The following is a 21,837-nucleotide window of genomic DNA, read 5'->3' as shown; positions in this document are numbered from 1 at the left end:
TGGCGGCTCCTTCTGAGGAGAAAGGAGAGTGGCTGGAGTGACTGTTTGAGAGGATTCATGGGCTGTGCTTACCTTTCTTCCAAATGCCAAGGGGCACTTGGAAGGATGGAGAAAAGAACTTCCCTAGCGGAGTAAGAATATGGTGTCACACCCTCTGTGTACATCTGCGCTTTCACACGTGTGCTTGTCCGTGTCGGCCTCAGAAGCTCAGAGTCGGAGCTGAGAAAGGAAGGGAGGGTGCAAGGTGAAGGCTTTCACTTCTCTGCCCTTAGAAAGCCACATCCGCTGTGACTCAGAGAACTTTGTGGCCCAGCTGAAGGAAGCCTGTCAAATTCAGGTTTGACCGCTTCCAGCCAGAGCTTTGTCACTGCCTCCTCAGCACCTACCCTGCCAGCATCTGCCGCTAGGCCTAGCTGTCTCTTCTTCTCGATGAGAGAGGCTGCAGCAAGGAATTCTGGGATCGAAGTTCAGAGAAAACCCTGCTTCTCACAGATCGTTTGGATCCTCGAGCTGGAAGGGAAAGTGACAGTTCACACACACACACACACACACACACACACACACACACACCCCTTCCTGTCTGTCGGGCAGAGATAATGTACAGTTTAGCCTGCTGACCTACCAACATCATGTGGTTCCGTCAGGTGCTGACTCCATACAGCTAGCAGACACAGGCTGTCTATCCTGGGAGTCCTTATGATGCCTCTGTCCGCTCTGGGGGATATCACAACAAAGGTTAAGAATAATCAATCTCCCCAAGTCCCACTAAAGGTTCTTCCCACAAAACATCGAAGGGTCATGGTGGACTAATTGTCCCAAGGAGATGAGGAAGAGGCTGTTGTCAAGTACAGCCGCCCAGTAGTCTGAGGAAGAAAACTCTATAATAAAGAGGGTTACAAGGCAAAGACACAGGGCACACAAGAACAGAAAATGAGCACTTTGTGGGGCACCGTGCTGGAGAAGTGGGGGACCCCTCCAGGGTCACATGCAGACATCTGAGCTTTGTCAAGAGACGTGAGGAGGATTTAGACTCTCCAGCAGCAGGCCTAGGATGGAGTCAGGGTTCTGTGGGAAGGTTACATGGGAGGATTTGAACACTGTTGACAGCAGAGGGAGGAGGAAGCTGCTCAGTCATGCCCAGTAGATGTCGGGAAGTGGTGATACCTGCTGTACCACAGATGAACTGTCAGTGAAAGATGGCCATGGGGAGTGTCGTGATCAGAACACCCAGACATGGAGCCCATCACCAAAGGCCTAATGATTAGAAACAGAAAGCAGGCTGCTGTTTGCCAAGGGCTGGGGAGGAAGCGATAGTGGCTGTTTCCGGGCAGCTTTGGAAAGCAAATGCTTAGGAACTAGATAGGAGAGGTAGTTACGGGGCATTGAGGCACTAATTGCCTCTAGACTGTTGGTTTTAAGATGCTGCGTTTAGAATACATGAATTTTGCCTTGAATCTAAAATGTAAGAACCAAGAAGGGTGTGAGGGTACTGTAAGGAGAAGAGGCAGGGAGATGCAGAACTTGGTACCCAGGTTTAAGATCATGTGTTCGAATGAACAGATTCAACCTTTTTTTTTTTTTTACACATGGAAATGTGTGCCCCAAAGGCATTGGGAGGGGAAAGGCCTGTGTGTTTCGGATGCGTGTTTACATTTACTTCAACAGCCTGTATGAAGGAATCTATAAAACATAGTTGCAATCTAGAACATGCCAGTTTAAAGACATGCTGGTCTCTCATGTTTTCTCATTTAGGCTGGCGTCACAGAGGTTGCAAGGGTCTTGTCCCAAATTGGCCTCAGGTGTCAGGGAAGGCCTGAAGAGTTTAGGGTTTGGAAACATTCCATACAAAGCCTCCAACATCAGTCAGCCTAGAAGCAGTTTGCACTTTCAGCTTAGATTAGAGGTCCACCCAGAAGGCTCTGTCCTCCTCAGATGGGTGTGTGATCCAGAAAAATGTCCTGCAAGGGTTAGCACAAGACATGTGACTGCTAGTGACTCAGCTGGGCTTGGTCACCAGGAGAAAGCAGGACCAGTCTCTACCCCACCTCCCCCAGGCTTCATTCCTTGGCCCTGTTGATGAACCACTCTAAGTGTAGCTTTGTGCTCAATACTCTAAACCTTGTCTATCTGTTTTAAATTCATTGTATCCGTATGCCAATGGTTTTATTTTCTGCGTGGGCTGCAACAGTGATGGCTTAAAACAATTGATTCTCTCATTTTTAAAGTCTAAACATTTATAACAATGTATCATCAGGGCCATTGTTCTCTTAAATGCTGTGATCTCCAGCTTCCCGGCATGCTTCACTCCAGGTGCACCACCTCCTCTGCCAGCAACTTACCCTTCTACCCTTCTCCTAAAAGGGCACTTAACATTTTACCTAAGGCTATGCCCATCACTCAAATAGTCTCTTCAAGACCCTTGCCTTAACTACATCTCTGAATACCCTTTCCAAATAAGTTAGCATTTCTGGCTTCCAAGACCTACTGGAAAGTCTTTTGCTCATCCCATTGTAGAAAACCCAGAAACTGCCTAATGTGGAAAAACTATATACATTGGAAAGGAGCTGAGGCCACACACTGCGATTCTCCTAAAAGTGCTACCATGCAACCAAGGGCACTTTGAAAAGAGAAGGGCCCCAAACAGCCTGTCCAGGAGTAGCTGTGTCTCTTGTTGTTTCTCTAACGTTTTCTGGAGAACCTCAGCCTCCTTAGGGCTGTCTTTCTCTCACAGACAGAAAGGATGCATGTAGTTTTCAGAACAACATCCTGCCCTCACTTCTACCATTTCTCTTTTGAGTTCTTCAAAATTGTTTTCAGACAGATCACACATATCCCAGGCTAACCTTGATCTTGCTATGTAACTGAACCGTTCATTAATGCTCCCACTTCTATCTCCTGAATGCTGGGATCACAGGAGTGGATCAGCAAGCCTGGTTTATGTAGGGCTGGGACTATGCGTGCTAGACAAGCATTGTACAAAGTAAACCATGTCCCCACTCCACCCCCAGAGTTGTAGTGCTCACACATTTCTTCAGCCTGAGGTGAGGGGGATAAGCAAAGACCAAGTGGTTTAAAGAGAAAGGAGACAGGGAACCTAGAGATCTATCTACCCTTGACTCTGGAACTCACCCCCTGGGCGACCTCAGACAAGTCTCTCAACATCCTTAGCCCATCTCGCCCTTCATTAATGGAATCATTCAAAATATGTACATAAACCCAAGACTTGCCTCCCAGTGTCCTTCTCAGCATGTGATTTCTCCCAGGAGCTTCTCTGCATATCAGGGGTCAGAGGCTCCGTTCTGACTGGCCTGGCCCGCCCAGCCACATGGCACACACACCTGTGTCACACTTCTCTTTATTGCCATATACTTCCTGTTATTTTTACAACACTGACATCGTCTTTGGGGACCATCTTGTTGTAAATGGTGTGTCTTTAAAAATGTTTGCTGAGATGGCTCAGGGTAAAGTTGCCCAATGCTAACCTGATGGCCTGAGACCCACGGGATCCACATAGTGGAAGGAGAGACTTGCGCGTTGCATGCATACTGGGGATTTTGCACACGCATGACCTTCCAACACACACACACACACACACACACACACACACACACACACACACAAATGAATAAAACATAACTGTTTTCTTAAAGTATTTACTAGTTGACCTATAAATCCAAAGGATGTTCTGAAGATTGTTACTGTTACAGCCGACTTGCTTCTTAATTTAAGAGGCCAGGAGCAAATTAGAGTGAACTATTAGGGTTTGTTGGTCACCTCCCACCTCCAGTCCCTTCTTTGAACTGTCCCTGGAATCACAGCCTCTCCTGTTTCTTCACCCCACCCCCACCCCCACTCTGGAAGCCACAAGGGACTCAAGTCAGTCATGGGTGCCAGTGGGCCTAGGACCTCCCTTTGCTACAAATCTCCCTCATCTTTGGTGGATGCCCCCAAGACCCTTTCCCCAGATGTTGAACACCATCTGTGTGAAGAAGCAACTGTAAATCATTTTGTGAGGGCAGCAAGTGAACTGTAAACAAAGTCTGAAGAGCAGAGGGAAGGGCTTGACCCTTGTCTCCTCCCTCAGTCCTGGGCTCCCTGCTGTCCAGCTCTCTAACACCATCCCTGCCACGCCACCACCCCAGGGAGCCTCGGGGCATGCTCACTCTCTCACTTAAATCCAGTGGCTCCAGCCATTGTCACCTCTGCCTTGGTGCCTTCTCTAAGGAGGCACCTGCAAGCTGCTCCCTCCTGGGGGTGGGGTGGGGACATTCTTCTGTCCTTTCTAGAAGGGGCCAGCCCAGAGCTGTGTCCTGGTTCTCACCACGGGTGGGAAGCAGCCTCTCTGTTCTTAGGTCACTCAGGCTTTCCTGGTCCTCCTCCCACCAGCCAACACCTGCAGGCTGAATCTGGTCTTTCCAGAATGTGTGGTGATGCCTGTTTTCTTGGGGTGCCACTGGGGACTGTGTGCTCTGCTCTGTAACAGCTACGGACGAACCTGGCCCTTATGAGACCCCACTCCACCGCTCACGTAAACCTCTAGACCCTGTCCATCTCCCTGGTTAACTCGGATGGGATTTGTGCTTGCTTTCAAACCCCTCCTGCTCAACTCCTGGCTTGTGGGAAATGGTATCACAGCGGGATTCAGTCAAATCCTTTCTCTGGATTCTCCGAGGGATTAAAAACCAGTAGTCTTGTTTTGTCTGGCTTTTTAACTGATTAAAAAACCTGCTTTTCCACAAAGTATGGGCTTGGAGGACAAAAGCACATCATCACATTAGAAAGCGAAGGCACTGTGTACCATCCTTTTTAGTGTGGAGATTTTAGGCAGGTTTGGTCTTGTTTTGGACTAGCCTGTCAGCTGTGGAGAGAAACATAAGCTATGCTACAGCATTTACTCAACAGGTCTGGTTGTCACCTTCAAGGACCTGATTTGCAGAAAACAACCTTCCTTCCTGGGTCTGTGTATATCATCCCAGGCAGAGCCTGAGTGACAGCCCGACAGCCCTCGCTGGAGCAAAAGGCACCCTTCCTAGTCTGTTGTCTTTACACCAATTTGAGCTTTTTTTTTTTTTTTTTTTTTTAATCTTTCTATGGGTTTAAATATTTTTGAGAATGGGGGAAGGGAAAAGGATGAAGTCCCCCTGTTGAGTTGGTAAGCTCTTCTGTGCCCCAGGGGAGAGTGATCTAATGCAGTGTCCTAACTTTGTGGAACATTTCTTAGCATTTGCAAGCGATCTCAGAACTGTTTAATTCACACAGCAAGCCCTGTAAAGTGGCCCAGGCCTTCACCACTGACCTCCATTAGAGGAGAAGCTACCGAGTGCTGGGGGATCTGGAGCTAATTAGCAACAGACTGAAATTAGAAAACAGGTCTCTTGATTCTCAGAAGAGGGACACGTGGGAGCCCCCACACATTCATGCCAGCCGTCCACAGTCAAATAACTGGCCGTGAAGTGTACTGTTGAGGGACCTGAATTTAAGGCTCCTGATGGAGAAGCCCGTCTCGTTAGTCCTCTTGCACCTGTGCTGGAGACAGACGTTTATGTGTTCATTGCTTTATCGTTTTTACCAGCATACAAGGGGCTGAGGACCTCACCTCTGGTCTTTGCTTTTCCTTGGAGTCAGACTTCAGGGTGTCTCCACTTTGTTCATCAGCAGTAGGCCACCGGAGCACCTGGCATGGCCCTCAGAGAACACTGAAGAGGAATAATTTGTCTCCAGCTGGAGGGCTCAGCCTCCTCACAGAGCTCTGGCCTGGGATTCTTCCTGGATCCACAGATATTCTAGGTCTTATGAGGCAAATGGAACTAGAGATACTTGGCGTGTTTCCTCACTCCACACTCTCGATGGCTGGCTAGAGCTAGAGCAATGGCTTCCAAATCTTGTTCGGCTTTGGAGATGGGGGTCTTGCTATGTTGCACAAGTTGGATTTGAACTGCTGGACTCAGCTACAGGAGTGGGTGAGACTATAGGAGGCCATTATACTACCATGCCTGGCTTGAAATGGTTTCATTGTAGACAAGTTAAGCAAATGGTGATATGTCCACACAATGGAATATTACCTGGCCGTGTAAAAGGGGTGAAATACTGATTCGTGTCACATCATGGATGACACTTGAAAACACTCAAAATGAAAGGAAAGAAGCAAGTCATAAAAGATCATGGGTCACATGGTTCTGCCTGCGTAAACTGTATAGATTAGGAAAGTGTATATAGATTAAGAGACAAAGTAAATTAATGGTTTCCAGAGACTGGGAGGAGGAGATGGGGTGACCGGTGATCGGCGTTTTGGATCAGGGAGGATGAAAGCATCCCAGAATTAGACAATGGTGTCCATTGCACAATTTTGCTGATATATTACAAAATGCTGATGTGTGTGCTTCAATAACATGAATTGTATAATACCTAATTGGCATATCAACTTGAATGCGTGTGAATAAACCACATATCCTGCTCCCTTTGCAAAGACAAGGGTGAAAGTTGGGATCCGGTTAGCCTGTGTCTATAAATGACTCTGGAATTTTAAGGACAAAGGGAAACACAGCTAGACGAACACACATGCCACACATGCATATGCATACATATACACACAAATGCACATGCACACACACACGCATGCACGTACACACCCTGGCATGTTCGAGAGCCATCTCAGTTGCCTGTGCTAGACCTCTCTGCTTTCACAGTTTGACTGGACAGGCCTGAGAGCAGAGGCGGGAATCGAGGGGGCGGGTCACGATGGCGCTTGTCTTTTTCTGTCTTTATTGCCTTCCTCGCCATCTTTGTTTGTAGTCCAGATAGGCTTTATCTTTCTGTCAACGTCACTGGGTTCTTTGTCACTCTGGAAGTAAAATTTCCTTTCCTGGGGCCACTGGTTGCCACAACTTGCAACTGGGCCCTTGATCCTAGAGCAATATAAAAGTCTTGGATAGAAAGTGACATTGACCCCACCCCACCCCCAACTGCCCACCCTCACCCCTGCCCCTGTCCCCACCCTTACCTCCACCCCCTGACACCCCCACTACCACCCCTGCCTCCATCCCCAACCCCTGCCTCCACCTCCCCACCCACCCCCATCCCTGTCCCCACCCTGCTCTCATCCCACCTCCACCTCTTGCCTCCACCTCTCTCCCCCACCTCTACTTCTACCCCACCCCTGCACCCACCCCACCCCCACCTCTGCCCCTACCTTTATTCCCACTCCCACCCTGGTCCCACCCCCACCCCATCCCAAGTCACTGGATTTCTCTCTGGCATTTACTCTGGTGGAAATATGTTGCCAGAGGAACCAAAGGTCGCTCACAGCAGTAAAGATTTGATATTTATGGAAAACTCACCCCATTTCCTGTCAGAACAAATGGGGGCGCTTCCTTATCCGGAAATGACAGTTTGAAAAGAATTTGTATTTATCTTGAGTTGAAAAGATGTTTTGTTTTTGAGGGTGATTTTCAACTTCAGAGAGCTAAGTCAATTGGAGATTTTCCCTACCTATCCTTGATTTTTAAACATAGGGTTTTATTTTGCCATTTGTTTCAAGCCATATTGTTGTAGAAACAATGTGTTATTTTCTTATCTGAATCAATCAGGTTTTAAACTTAAGAACTGTTACTTTAAAATAGTTTCCATGCCAGCATGTTGATGCACCCTTTGAATCACAGTACTTTGGACAGAGAAGCAGGCAGGAAGCTCTCCCAGTTCAAGGCCAGCCTGGTGTACATAAAGGGTTCTGGGATCCAGGGCCACATAAAAGATTCTCAAAGTGGGGGGAGAGGGGAGACTGGGGAGATGGCTCTGCAGTTAAGAGCACTGACTGCTCTTCCAGAAGACCCAGGTTCGATTCACACACCTGCGTGGTGACTCCAGTCCCCAGGAGATGTGATACTGTTTTCTGGTCTCCCCAGGCTTGAGTGTATGTGGCACAGAAAACACCAAAACACATAAAAACAAAGATTTAAGAATTGGACACACACAAACATCATTAGAGACTAACACTGTTCAGCTGAACTGAACTTGGAGGGTCAACAGGATCCCTCCCCCTTTCAGAAAGAGTATCTATCCCCGTGAATCCACTTGGATCTGCCCTACAGGCCAAAGATGGCTGGACATCCACGCCTGATCACTCCCAGCCTGTTTGCTCTACTGGGCATTCTGAGTACAGCAACCCCCTCCCATTCTTCAGAGCTTCATCTCCACCTTGACCTTGTCCACTTGTCCATTTCACCTCTTTGCACAAGTGTGTAAATTTGAGAAAAATTGCAGCAGCCAAAGCTCACCAGGAAGGCTCCCTGACTCCTGGAGTGGTGGGAACATTTGGTGTATACACACACACACACACACACACACACACACATACACACACACACACACTCACTACTGGCTTCCTCTCCTCTCCTGCACTAGCAGACCCCTCCCACTCTGTTTTACACCCGATTGTACTGGTTTCCTGGACCCTGTGGCTTCCTGCCTCATGGATGGACCTGGTCATGGGTTGCCAGCTAGCCAGGAGGAGAGGGGTTAGGGCCATAGCCCATCAAGCCCAGAAGGAATGGGCAGCACAGAGAATCCCTCCCTCTGAAGGCAGACTTTCAAGCAGGCTTGCAAATTACCCATAAGCTCTGTAACCAGGGCAAGGCTGTCTGACTCTCAGAAACAGAAGCAGAGTGTGGAATCTGGGGACTTGGTGTTTGTCACTCAATGGGAAGGTAGGAGGAAGAGGAACGTGATATGGGACCACGCACTGTGGAGTTGATCCCGTTGGCTGTACTAGGAACTGATCAACCCCTCAGGAATTAAATGGGGGGGGGGTGGTGATAAGAATTACTTCTGATAGGCATAAATCAGACCGGGGGCGGCTGAGCTGCCTGAGACAGTACCTGGCATCCTGGGCCTCAAGGAGAATTTCTGTTGTTTGTTGACCATTTCCATTTTCTTGTGCTTAAAAAGGAAGGAACAGATTCTGTGAAGGCCAATAGCTTTAACAAGCCTGAGTGCTGGAAGGAGGCCGGCTTCTTCCTCTACCCTCCTCTATTTATTCTCTGAAGTAAATATGTGATGGTTCAAAACGTGCTAGTTATGGCTGAGCAGTCGAGAGCACTGGTTGGGCAAGCCTTGGATCCCAGCACCCTGGAGGCAGAGGCAGGCAGGTCTCTGTGAGTTCAAGGCCATCCTGGTCTGTAGAACGAGTTCCAGGACAGGCAGGGATACACAGAGAAACTCTGTCTCAAAACCCAAACTGAACCAAATCACCACCAATAACAAAAAAGCATTACCTACCCTTCCAGAGGACCCGGGTTCTATTCCCAGCACTCACGTGGGCGGCCCACTGACAACTGCTTGTCGTTCCAGGTCCATAGGACCAGCACACACACCTTGGGCTCCTCCATGTCCCCGGTGCACATAAACACACATAAGCACACTAACCAACACATAAAATGAGTAACATTATTAAATGTGGTTAACAGTCATGATGATGCTCTGAAATGAAAACCTCTTACCCAGCTTAATGCTAGATATCCCATGAACTGAGTTTCCCATGGTTCCACAGGAGTTTTGTCTGTTAGTCTCCCCTGTGGCTAGCGGCTAGCAATGTGAAAAGGAATGGTTCGTTTTTCACATTATAAATGTCCCCGTGGCCTTCAACAAAAACCATGAAAGATCACATGACCCCAATTTTCTCAGCCCCACTAGACACCCACTCCTTGCCCTTGAGTATAAAATAAATGGCTCTTTAGCTGCCTTCCTGCCCATTCATGTCTCTCTTTGCTTCCACCAGGACTATTTTAAATATCAGCTCATTTTTGTTTGACTGGGCTGGGCTGGCCTCCACAAAGCTGGGCCACGCATCCTAAAGACTCCACCCATTGTCATGCTGACTATGAGGAATAACGAGGGTGCCACCTATAGTGATTTGAATGTTTGGCCCAGGGAGTGGCACTATTTGGAGGTGTGGCCTCGCAGTGGGTGTGTCACTGTGGGTGTGGGCTTGAAGACCCTTGCCCTATCAGCCTGGAAGTTAGTCTTCTAGCAGCCTTCAGATGAAGATGTAGAACTCTCAGTTCCTCCTGCACCAGGCCTGCCTGGGATGCTGCAATGCATCTAACTTGATGATAATGGACTGAACCTCCGAACCTGTAAGCCAGCCCCAATGAAATGCTGTCCTTGTAAGAGTTGTCTTGGTCATGGTGTCTGTTCGCAGCAGTAAAACCCTAACTGAGACAACAGTGGAGGTCTCTTCACTCCTTTGCTTCTGGTTCCTGCAACCTTGACTTTAGCGCTGAATCTCCCTGGAGCAGGGATCAGTCAACAATTAATATTCATTCTATGTGCAGGCTATAAAATTCGCCCATGTCAAGAACGATTCGCTGACCTTCGGTGCCTTACAGAATTACAGCCATCGGCACAGCCCAGTTTCCGAACTTACCCCATCACATTTTGGAGGTGCTATGAAATACAATATAGTGGTACAGGAGGGTGGTTCCTGGGGTGGCTATGCCAAGGTGTCCCCCAGAAAAATCTGAGAAATTGTGCCATACAACAGACCTGGTATTGGGGAGGTCTGTTTGGTCGAAGGAAGGGAAGGAGGGGGATGGGGGCCTGGAGAAGGGGTAGAGGCAGACAGACGGGAGCAGAGCCCCGAAGGCAGAGAAAGTAGGGATAGAGGACAGAAAGAGAGAAAGAGAGGCTGACCAGGAACATGTGGGAACACACACACACACACACACACACACACACACACACACAGAGACAGACAGACAGACAGACAGACAGACTAGCAGTCCTCTCATATTCCTTTGCTGCCAGGCCACCCACATCTGGCGATGGGTGATTGCTAAGTCCCTGGGAGGAGTTTAGTGGACTCACCTGCAAACTAACAGTAAGTTCTACCTTTGACTTAAGTTCTCCTCATGGCTTTTCCCAAACCGTGTCCACTGACGAGAACAGGGGCCTGCCTGTCGGAGAGGCAGTTTGTAGCTCCTCATCAAGGGCTCCCACCCTTGCTTGTTACTCCAGTCTCCAGGCTCTACCTGGCAGTGATTTTTCTTTTTCTTTTTAACAGTTTCATGAGGAAGCTCACAAGTTTGGAAGTTTTCTCAGTAAACCCTGAAGATAACTATTGCTCTTTCTCCCTAACCCAAGATCACAGAAGTGGCTAAATCTGTGCGCGAAACAGACAGTGTCCATTTAGGCGATGTAGAAAAAGTTGAGGATTGATGAAAGGAAAGTGAGCCCAACTTTAACGCTTACAGCCATGTGACTGGGGCCCAGATGAGTTTCTGTATTTTGCTCCCAAAGACAGATTCCTTGACTCTTCTAACAAGCTCTTGCCTGAATGTGTCCCACACTAGAGGTGCTGGGAATATAGTGGCTAAAAGAGTCATCTCTCCTCTCTCTCTCTCTCTCTCTCTCTCTCTCTCTCTCTCTCTCTCACACACACACACACACACACACACACACACTCACACACAGTCACACACACGGAGTGTACAAGAGTCACCTGGATGTCTTGTGTGTGTGAGTGTGTGTGTGCACGTGTGTGTATGTATGTGTGTGTGTATTGTGCTGGTGCCTATGAAACTAGCAACTGGGGTGGGAGTTTCAAATGGTTGTGAGCTGTCACACGGGTGCTGGAATCTGAACTGGATCCTCTGAAAGAGCAGCAAGAGCTCTTCCCTATGGAGCCCTCTCTCTAGCCCTCTCTCAGTTCTCAGACTTCACCCCAGAGAGCCCGATTAGGGAGTTCGAGCAGAGGCATGGGGGGGGGTGTGTGTGCAGGTTATATTCAGTGTTGCTGTAAGTGGCTCTGGGGTAGAGATGCCCACAGACGCCGCTCTGAGAATCTGTCCCTGTAATGGCGGGTTTGACTCTTCAGAGGAAAACCACAGCCCTGTAATTATTAGAACTGCAACTAACAGCTTTCTCTTCATTTCACAAGCTCAGCTACATCGCCAGAACTCTTACCCCTCTTCAGCAACGGGTGGGACCGTTCCCTGCCAGCTTGGAGAGATTCTGGACATACAGAAAAGGGTTACACACACACACACACACACACACACACACACACACACACACACACACGCTGGTCATTGTGGGTCAGTCATCCCTATGAATTTCTCCCTAAATCATCTTAGTCTTGCCTCCGAGGAGGGTCCCTAAATAAGGGAGCTACATGGTTGACTTGTCCGGCTCTGGTTAGCCACTTGTTCACCTCAGCCTGCGACCTCACTTCCTGTCACAGGTTCACCTGCGATTTCTGAAGAATGCTTTAATTAAAAATGAGAAAAAAATATATATATAGTGCTCAGAGCACGGTAGGCATTCGGCATTCCCCCACCACCCCCAACACACACATGCAGGCGCAGGTGCCTGTGCACACACGCACACAAGATAAAAGCACACCATAGGGCTGGCAAGATGGCTTAGCAGGTAAAAGACTCACTGCTAGGGCTGATGTTAGCAATCCCAGTGACCCACAGGATGGGAGGAGAGAACCAGCTCCTGCAAGCTGTCCTCTGACCTCCACACATGTGCCATGGCACCCTTCCACACACCCAGTGAATAAATCAGTGTGAAGTTGTAAACACAGCATAAACTGTGGATATGTCCACCGTGACAAAGAACTCTCTTTAGACAGCACTTCTACCGGGACGGTGCTGCGGAGTTCTAAGGTTTGGGATGCTTGTGCGAGGTTGAGCTTAGCTTTACTTCTGCGTAGAACTTCACAGCACGCATCTTGCAAACAGAGACAGACGAGAAAGCTCTCACAAGCTGTGCTCACTACATACCTTCCCTCTTCCCAAATCCAGAAAAGGCACTTAAAAGCACTCGTCTCATTTGAGGCCAGCCTTGGGGACCATCACTGTCAGATTTACGATGTAGTTAACCTCGAGTGGCTGTGACGGAATGGTACTTTCCTCACCTGCATTTAACAAAAGAAAGAATGTCAACCCCCCCTCCTTTTCTGGAACTTGGACTGGCCCGTCGTGGCTGCTGCTGTTTAGTCAGTGAAGCAGGGAGAGGAGGCGTTGAGAGGAGGGAGCCTGCCACAACTGCTCTGGTTTCCTGTGCGAATCTCTGGAGGGATATGTGTGGTGTAGCCTAGTGGAGCCTGGTGTGTAAGCCAGCCAGGCAGGTAGGAGAGGCCTCAGTTTACCTGGTTGAGGTCTAGCATTTCCAAGGTGTTCTGAGCTGGCAACCCAGAGGAGTTCTGCCCAGGAGAGCTGAGGAACAGGATAAGATTCCCGGGACCTTGGCAGAAGGTAAAGTGTGCATTGCAAAGGTATTCCTCTCCTTTGGAAACATTGGTTAGCTCTCTGGTGGGCAAGCCCAGGAGCCACTGGGAACCTCTATGTGTTACATAGTAGCAACAGAGACTTCTTCTAGTATCCCGATGTGCATTTTATTGAAATCCTTGCTCTTTCTGAGGTTTCAGTTGAACTGTGGACCATCTCCCATAGGCAGGGATCTAAAGACACAAGGCGGATCCTGCTGGGTACGGTAGAGGGTGGTGACTTTTAAAAGACAGTTGTGTTTGGATGTGATTACTCTCGAGAATGAAAAGAAGTGTTTTAGGCTTTGGGCTTGGTCTCTGTCTCTGTCTCTGTCTCCCTCTCCCTCTCTCCCCTCTCTCTACTCTCTCCCCCCTCTCATATTGTGTGTGTGTGTGTGCGCGCGCGCGCGCACGATTTTGGGTTTCAGAGCTCTGAGGAATTTGCTTTTGAGAAGAAGAGAGGACTTCAGAGTCACAGTTGGGAGGAGCTGGTAGTGAAGATGACACGGGCCCCTACTCAGTTCATTACTGTAATGTGTGAATATTTTTCTTAAGACCCTCATGACCGTAAATGGAGATTAATGTTTGGATAGTGCTCTTTTACTCGTAGTTTTTTTTTTAATTTAATTTTTACTTTATGTGCCTTGGTGTTTTGTGTGTATGTATTTCTGTGTGAGAGTGTCGGATCCCCTGGAACTGGCGTGGGCTACCACGTGTGTATTGGGAACCGAACCCCTGGTCCTGTAGAAGAGCGGCCGGTGCTCCAACCATTGGGCCATCTCTCTAGACCGTGGATGAGACTCATTTACTTCAGCTACAGTTTGAAAGAGGCCTCCTTCATGACTGCTCACCACCTTTGGACTAGCAGTCAGGGGAGTCCAGTCTTTATAATAACAATAGTTTTCCTAAGATCCCAGGTTACGTGCAGTTATGTCGAAAAGTATTGTATTTGGGGAGGACCTTTTAAAGTAAGTCTTGCTAGCTTTGAAGAAGACTTTGGATGAGAAAGTTGTTACCAGGACCATGATGGAAACAGATGAGAACTCCTGGCAGAAATTGGAGCTGGGTTCCCTGTGGCTGCTGAGGAATGTTAAGAGGATGTGAAGTTATTTAGATCACCCAAACAGGTCCTGACAGGTAAATGAAAAAAATAACTAATTAAAATATAATTGTTGCCATTCTGTAACGGATCAAAAGGCTGGCTGGGTGCTTCCAGTCCTTGATTTTACCAGACATGAATTACTTTTAAGCGGGCAATGGTGCCAGGCCTCCTGTGGAGCTGTGAATGGAAGTTGTGAGATGTTTTAAGTGAGCTGCTTAAGCACTCTCAAGGGTCAGGGAGTTTAAACCCATATCAGCGGTTCATCTAACAGCCACAGGGAATGTTGCACCAGGGTCACAAAGGGCTTCCTCTGCAGCCACGCTGTAGCTTATCGGAAAGGATGGAGTCGTCAGAGCCACCTGGGTTTTGTAATCTGCAGAGCCCTTCAGAACAGGCTTTCTAGCCTTTGCGTTGCTGACATTTTGGATGCAGTCATTCTTTGTGGCTGGGGACTGTCCTGAAGGATGTTGAACATCAGGTTTCGCCTGTACTTGCCCGGTGACAGTAGTACCTCCCTCCTCAGCCACAACCTCAAAAGCCTCCAGACTTCTTCAGAGACTCCCAGTGGGGGAAGAGGAGGTGAGAGGTGGCCGGCACCTGAGGAGTTCTGCAGAGTCCCAGGAAAGTAAACAGACAGGCGTTATAGCCCTTTCCTTTTGGTTTGGGGTCTGTCTGGCCTTTATCTGCAGACACATCTGTTGGGATGGGGGTGGGGTGGTTGGTGTATGCCTCCCCTCCTTTCCCCTCAAAGGCCATCTGGCATTTTGTCACTGCTACGGTTGTATAGTCGGGCATATATATCTTGAGTGCATCCCAGAAGCACTATTCAAAAAGAAAAAGAAACCCACACAGTGCCCCATTCTGCTGTGGGATCACCCAACCTATTTATTCTGCAGATAAAGGTGTTTTGATATGTGGGCGTTGGGTGTGTCTGCGCAAACCTGGGCTTTCATTCGTTTGTCTGGTTTGGGTGGGTGGTTGTTTTTTTCTACTTCTGGTAAAAGAAGGTTTTCAACCCCCAAACTCCCCCAGGTTCCCCACCCCCATCTCAGGAGGGGGAGTGGCCCCTTTTTGTCAGGGAACTACTGTTCACAGTGTTTTTTCCCACCTCACAGGTAACAAGGAAATCAGTGGCTGGATACTTTTTGTCCCTTAATTTGTTTCTTTTATCTTTAGCTCCTGGTATTTACTATTTGTTTCCTCCAAAAGATGAATACATCTGAAACAATGTCTGCCTAATTCTATTTCACTATTTCTGGACAGCCTCATGCCCCAGCAGTAGCTGTAAATTTCTTAACTATATAGTCAGAGTCTCTTAGAAGTGGTGCTTGCCACCTTTTATGGTGTCTCTCTAAAGAGCAAGGTGTGATCAACCGAGCTGCTGATTAGTCAAGAAAGCACTTGCTGCTCTCTGGAAAAGCTGGAAGAGGGAATGGGCTGCCTTGGTTTGCTGGAATCCATCCTTAGTAATCTGGCTGGACTGGGCCATGGCATTATTGTCAAGAGTTTTGCTTTTGACTGAAGAATAAATGTATCCACCTCCACCTGGAGGCATCAGTGTGTGATGTGCACAAGTGCACTGGCTGGTTCTGTGTGTCAACTTGACACAAGCTGGAGTTATCACAGAGGAAGGAGCCTCTCTTGAGGAAATGCCTCCATGAGACCCACCTGTAAGGCATTTTTTCAACTAGTGATCAAAAAGGGGAGAGAGGGCCCATTATGGGTGGTGCCGTCCCTGGGTTGGTAGTCTTGGGTTCTCTGAGCAAGCCAGGGGAAGCAAGCCAGTAAGTAACATCCCTCCATGGCCTCTGCATCAGCTCCTGCTTCCTGACCTGCTTGAGTTCCAGGCCTGACTTCCTTTGGTGATGAACAGCAATGTGGAAGTGTGAGCTGTTCCCCAACTTGCTTCTTGGTCATGATGCTTGTGCAGGAATAGAAACCCTGACTAAGACAACAAGTGTGGCATTTTTCCACGTGTGCTCCTAGAAACATTTCCTCCTTACCAAAACCCATCTTCTCGTTCCCTAGATCTCGGGTCCACGGTGCAGAGCACTTGAATGTCTGAGGTCATTCGCTCTCAGTTGCACTCAGCAGTTGATAACCCCTTGGAAAGGCCATCTAGGAGCTGGCCTGCAGGAGCTCAGACCTCTGTGGTAGGGCAGGGAAAGGCAGGAGTGAAATCCTGGTCGCTTATTATAAGAGTCACAGCCAACACTCCCGTGACAAAGCCCACAGCGAATGTATTTAACTGAAGTTTTATGTGACACAGACTATTTTAAAATGAATACACAGGGACCTTAGGACAACACCGTTTTTGTGCTTTGCTGAGGCGGAGAATGGATAGGAGTGTGTACAAGTGTGGCAGGGCAAACTCACGTGACCTAATGAAAGTAGACAGAGGAACCGTACTATTCAGGAGCTTCTGGCTTTGAGCACCGGTTCCTCCTGGGGTAGGGCAGGACTCCTCTGACCCGAGGAATTACCCCTAGAATGTCTTTATGGCCTGCGCCCATGCAGACAGGTTGGGTAGGTCAGAGCATTATCTCAAGGTTTTATAGGAGGCTTTGGCCAAGAGAAGAAAAGTCTGGTTTCTGCAATTTGTTCTTCGAGAGGAAGAGTGGTACATGAGGGTTGGGAGTGGGAAGGTCAGTGGATGCGTCTTCCCAGGCCTTTCCAGCTCTTTGATTTTTAGCCTTCTCAGTACTAAAAGCATGGCTTGCACGATTGCTCCGGAACTGTCATCTGCTATCTGTGTCTACAGGTCTGGGCTGTGCATTCTTTCGAAAGGCTATATCTGGGGCCGTTGTGGGCAGGTGTTCCGTTTAAAGGTTGACAGACAGGCACTTTGAAGAATGCAGAGGAAGTGGGTTTGTGAGTGACCGAATTTGGAAGGGAAGAAAGCTTATAAATTCTTACTTACGAGATCCGGAAGATGAACTTCTGCTCGTTTTGAAAGCCCCACAGGCTGACGCCGCCTCTGGCTTCAGTAAGATGAAAACACATGAACCCCAAAGAACCTGAGGCAAGGCCAGTCATGGCATCCCCTTAGAATACTTGTCAGCCTGAGAAAGCTTGCCATTGGAAGTGAGCAGACCCCTCGCTCCTTCTCACATGACTCGGTGTGGAGTCTCAAGACTGAGACAGGGTCACGGCCTTTGCTGCAGGATTCCCACCTTCTGAGGTGGCTACTGAGATGTGCGTTAAGCTGGTAACCTGAACTCAACTTTCCCAGGATATGTAGAGAGTAAAGGTGGGAGTGAGAGATAAAGAAATTGGAGATCTTTTTAGTCTCCTGCTTCAGTTCACAGACTGAGCCCAAACCCTGAGAGTGTGTCTTCACAGAGCTGGTCTGTGTCCCTCACTCCAGCTGTGTCAACCAGGGACACTGGGTCTTGTCACAGAGACTCCCAGGATGAAGCAAAAACCTGGTTTGGCGGGACTTACAGAGTGTGTGTGTGTGTGTGTGTGTGTGTGTGTGTGTGTGTGTGTGTGTTTCGGGGGAGTATTAGTCATCTGCAGATAGATAATCAGTCCTTGGGAGTCTTCACCAAAAGCGTGACCAGAAAAGACAGGTATTACCATGATGTAAACATAGAGAAAAGTTCACAGGTCAGATGGCTAAACAAGTAAGAGGAAGTATTACAAAGTAATACATTAAAAAGATATTTTTAAAAAGCAACTTCAAAATTAAATAGTTTCAAACTAGTGAAGCTAGCAGGTTGATTTTGATTCCCTGGGCCTCTAATCTGTCTCTGCCTGAAGCTAGGGAGTCTCACTCAGAGCTGCCCCAGGCAAGGGCTGCAGGGAAGGAGCACGCACACCCTGGTGCTTCATCCTTCACCACACCTGCAGAGATTTTGGCAGATACACGGTTGTGGTCTCTCCATGCTGCTGGTTCGCCTCATGGCCATTCTCGCTCACACAGATCAGCTGAAGCAAAAGTGCTTGCTTCCCGCTCAAAACCTCTTTCTTCTTCCCTTTCTGCTAACGAGGAATTTTCTTCAATTGTAGTAGTTCTACATGTAGCTGGCTCCTCACATCCCTGCTTATGTCAGTACACCTTGTCCAAATAAACACACTTGAAAAGAGAGAGAAATGTGTTTGGTGAAGCTCAGCGCACCCCTAACGGAGCTTAAGACAGCCCTTCTGCTTTGTCTTGGCAGCTAGTGAAGGATGCCAAATGTATCTCGCCTGGCACCGGATGAAAGACACCGGCTCTTACATAACAAAGTCCAAATCGCCAAGCGGGCAGGGTAGAGATATCCAGGTTTCCTTTGTGTTTTGCAAAGAATTTTAAAACATAAGGGGAAAGTCTGCTTGGCTCGGTTTGTTTTGTCGCTACCCTGCAGAATTGTGTGAGCCTATCAATATCCCTTATCTTGGTTTTCCCAGGCAACTTTGGGTCTCCCCCCCACCCCACCCCCGGCTTTTATTCCTGCGTTGTTAGCTTTTCTCTGTGCCTCAAGCACGTGCTTTTCCCATCTCGGGTCTTTTTGCACCCTCTCCATTCTCTCCATGGAAGATTCTCTCACCAGAGATCAGCATCCTTCATCTGCCTGTCAGTCCCCAGAGGGCACTCCCTGGGCACCTAGGCCAACCGTGACCCCAGGCCATCTTCTGTCCCCTGGCCTTGTTTTATTTCTCCCTGGAACCCGTTATCTGAAATTCTTATGTGTTTGTGTCATGTTTACTGTTAGCTACCTACCAAAAAAATGTAACCAAGTACTGGTGCCACCCGTGCACCAGGAGCTAAGTATAGAGGTGGGCAAGTGCGTGAATGGGCACTTAGATGGATGATGGGTGAGTGGATGGATGGATAGATGATGGATGGATGGACGGACGGACAGATGGATGGATAGATAGATGATGGATGGATGGACGGACGGACAGATGGATGGATAGATAGATGATGGATGGATGGACGGATGGACAGATGGATGGATAGATGGTGGGTGGGTAGATGGATGAATAGATGATGGATGGACAGATAGATGGATAGATGATGGATGGATGGATGGACGGATGGACAGATGGATGGACAGATGATGGATGGATGGACGGATGGACAGATGGATGGATAGATAGATGATGGATGGATGGATAGATGATGGGTGGATGGATGGACTGACGGATGGACAGATGGATGGATAGATGATGGATGGATGGATGGACGGATGGACGGATGGATGGATAGATGTGGATGGATGGACGGATGGACAGATGGATGGACAGATGATGGATGGATGGATGGACGGATGGACGGATGGACAGATGGATGGATAGATAGATGATGGATGGATGGATAGATGATGGGTGGATGGATGGACAGATGGATGGATAGATGATGGACGGATGGATGGACAGATGGACGGATGGATAGATGATGGGTGGATAGACGGGTGGACGGACAGACGGACAGATGAGAGAGAAGGAGGCAAGAATAATCGCAGTCCTATTGAGTGCTCACCTGTCACATCATGGATGTTCTGGGATGCGCATCCTTGAATGATTTTCTTGTGACAAGCTCACCTTGTACATTATGCCAATCGCTTAATCCTGTTGTGGACACCAGATCACATGCCAGTCCTCCTCTCTGTCAAGTTCCCGAGGGCATGGACATCTCATGAAGGGCGACGATGGCTGTTGTCATTAGTTCACTCTTATTGCCATTGTATTTTATGGGTGCGTCTCGTTAAAATTATTTTTTACTGACTCAATGGCCATAAATAAATAAGCTAGGGTGGTTCTGCTGCCACCAAGCCTAGTGACATCCTTGGGACCCACAAGGTAGAAGAGAACAAAGTTTCTCAAGTTGTCCTCTGTTGCTATAAAAATTCAAAAGGAACGTCGTCTGTCAGTTCCCGTGAGCCAGAACCACTGGCTCCGGCTGCTACTCTGCCTCATGGTCTGCAAGCTGCCCTCTCCCGGCTGTCTCCCTTTTCCACCCTCTCCTCGAGGTTCCCTTAGGTGGTAGGCACCACGCCTGACACACACACACATCTTGTTCTGTGGCCATGAGTGTTCTCAGCGAAGGCAACAGAACCAGATCTGCACGCTCCAACTGTCTCTCGGCCATTTCTTTCGCACACTGTCCTCTTTAGCCCGGTGAAATCAAAGTTCCAGAAACTTGTAATTTAGCAATTACATTTACATGTTAAATTCTCAATCCATAATTCATCCACACAATAAATTCACTGCCAATTGATAAACATGTGAACCATCCTCCTGGACCAGATAAAAATCGATCTAGTTCACCTAAATCTGAACCGTCCTCCTGGGTAGACTCCATCTTGTTCCCCCTCCTTCCTCTTCTCTCCGGCCTCACAAACACTTTGTCCCTGCCCCACTCTCTACTGTCCAATCACGTATCGCCTTGATCTTCTGTCTTCTACAATGCACTGTGGCACACAAAATAATAATTAAATGCTACAACAACAACAACAACAAAGAAAAGTAAGCTGAACAGGGCCAGGGTTTGGCTACAGTTTCTGTCTTCCAAGCCTACATCTTGTAGGCTTTCAGTGACCCTCGTCAGGGCCCAGGCTTGACTATAAGGGTGCCATGCACTTGCCAAGTAAATGAAGCCTAATAACACTGCCTCCTCCTCCTTTTTCTCAATTGTCATTTGAGGCGATAAGCATTATTTATAACATTCTAAATATAAATACAAGCTTTCTCTAGAGTGTATAATTCCTGGCATTTCTGTGTGTAATTAACCTGTCACAAGGCAGTTTCTTATATAATAGCATTTCATAGATGACTTGACACCCCACCCTCCCATGTTCAATCTCTGTGTGTCCATCTGTCTGCCTCTGTGTGTGACCATCCCCCCATGTTCAATTTGTTTGTCTGTCCATCCACCTGCCTCTGTGTGTGTGTGTGTGTGTGTGTGTGTGTGTGTGTCTGTCTGTCTGTCTGTCTGTCTGTCTGTCTGTTTCAGAGTTTAACCTCAGGGTCATTTCCTCAGGAGTCATCCACTTTGTTTCTGATTTTTGAGGCACAGTCTCCCACTAGGACCTGGGGCCCACTAAGTGGGCTAGACTGGCCAGCCAGCAAGCTCCTGTCTCAGCTTCCCCAGTGCTGAGATTGCAAGGGCCTATATACCATCACACTGTCTCTTCACATGGGCTGGGATTTGGAGTCAGCTCCTGCAGGGGTGATGGGCACTCTTCTCTCTTACTTTCTCATATGACAAATGTGTTAGCAAAAGTTTGCCAGCTGCTAAGTCCCGAGAACGTGCTAAAGCCTTTTGATTACTCCTAACATCACACTTTCCCACTAAGGTAAAGTTTGTACCAAGGGGACATCACAGGGGCCGTAGGTAGGAATTTTGTGTAGAAAAGAAGAGGCCTACAAACATCACCATGCTGGCATTCCTCTGCATAGCTTGTCAGGCCCCACATCTCCTGAACCCGTCTTTGTGATCTGTGTGACTAGGTGTGTTGTGTTGCTCTGGTGGACACAGAAG

At 48.2% G+C, this 21,837-nt stretch overlaps 1 protein-coding gene and 1 long non-coding RNA gene across 55 annotated transcripts in view; one reads left to right on the top strand and one right to left on the bottom strand.

Moving 5' to 3' along the window:
- Ablim1 (actin-binding LIM protein 1) overlaps nt 1-21,837 on the top strand; it is a 296,678-nt gene that overhangs the window by 196,216 nt on the left and 78,625 nt on the right. For 2 of the 52 annotated variants that reach the window (XR_015621692.1, XM_087552306.1), the window contains exon 1: nt 13,011-13,256. The gene's annotated coding sequence lies outside the window, so the exon portion shown is untranslated. 52 annotated transcript variants of the gene reach the window in all.
- Nucleotides 73-13,053, bottom strand: LOC120100065 (uncharacterized). 3 transcript variants are annotated; one of them, XR_015653793.1, is made up of 5 exons: nt 12,783-13,053; nt 5,597-6,905; nt 623-714; nt 387-510; nt 73-219 (listed from the first exon to the last, which is right to left on the bottom strand). It is a non-coding gene; the product is annotated as an uncharacterized LOC120100065 (long non-coding RNA). The 3 variants fall into 3 exon arrangements; XR_015653786.1 differs by lacking the exon at nt 5,597-6,905 and having other exon boundaries at nt 12,783-12,948; XR_015653799.1 differs by lacking the exons at nt 5,597-6,905; nt 12,783-13,053 and adding an exon at nt 3,228-3,330.

The sequence above is a fragment of the Rattus norvegicus genome, chromosome 1, assembly GCF_021556685.1.
Source record: "Rattus norvegicus strain SHRSP/BbbUtx chromosome 1, alternate assembly SHRSP_T2T, whole genome shotgun sequence".
Lineage (NCBI taxonomy): Eukaryota > Metazoa > Chordata > Mammalia > Rodentia > Muridae > Rattus > Rattus norvegicus.
Note: the sequence above shows the minus strand (reverse complement) of the source record. Positions and strands in the feature narration are given on the sequence as shown.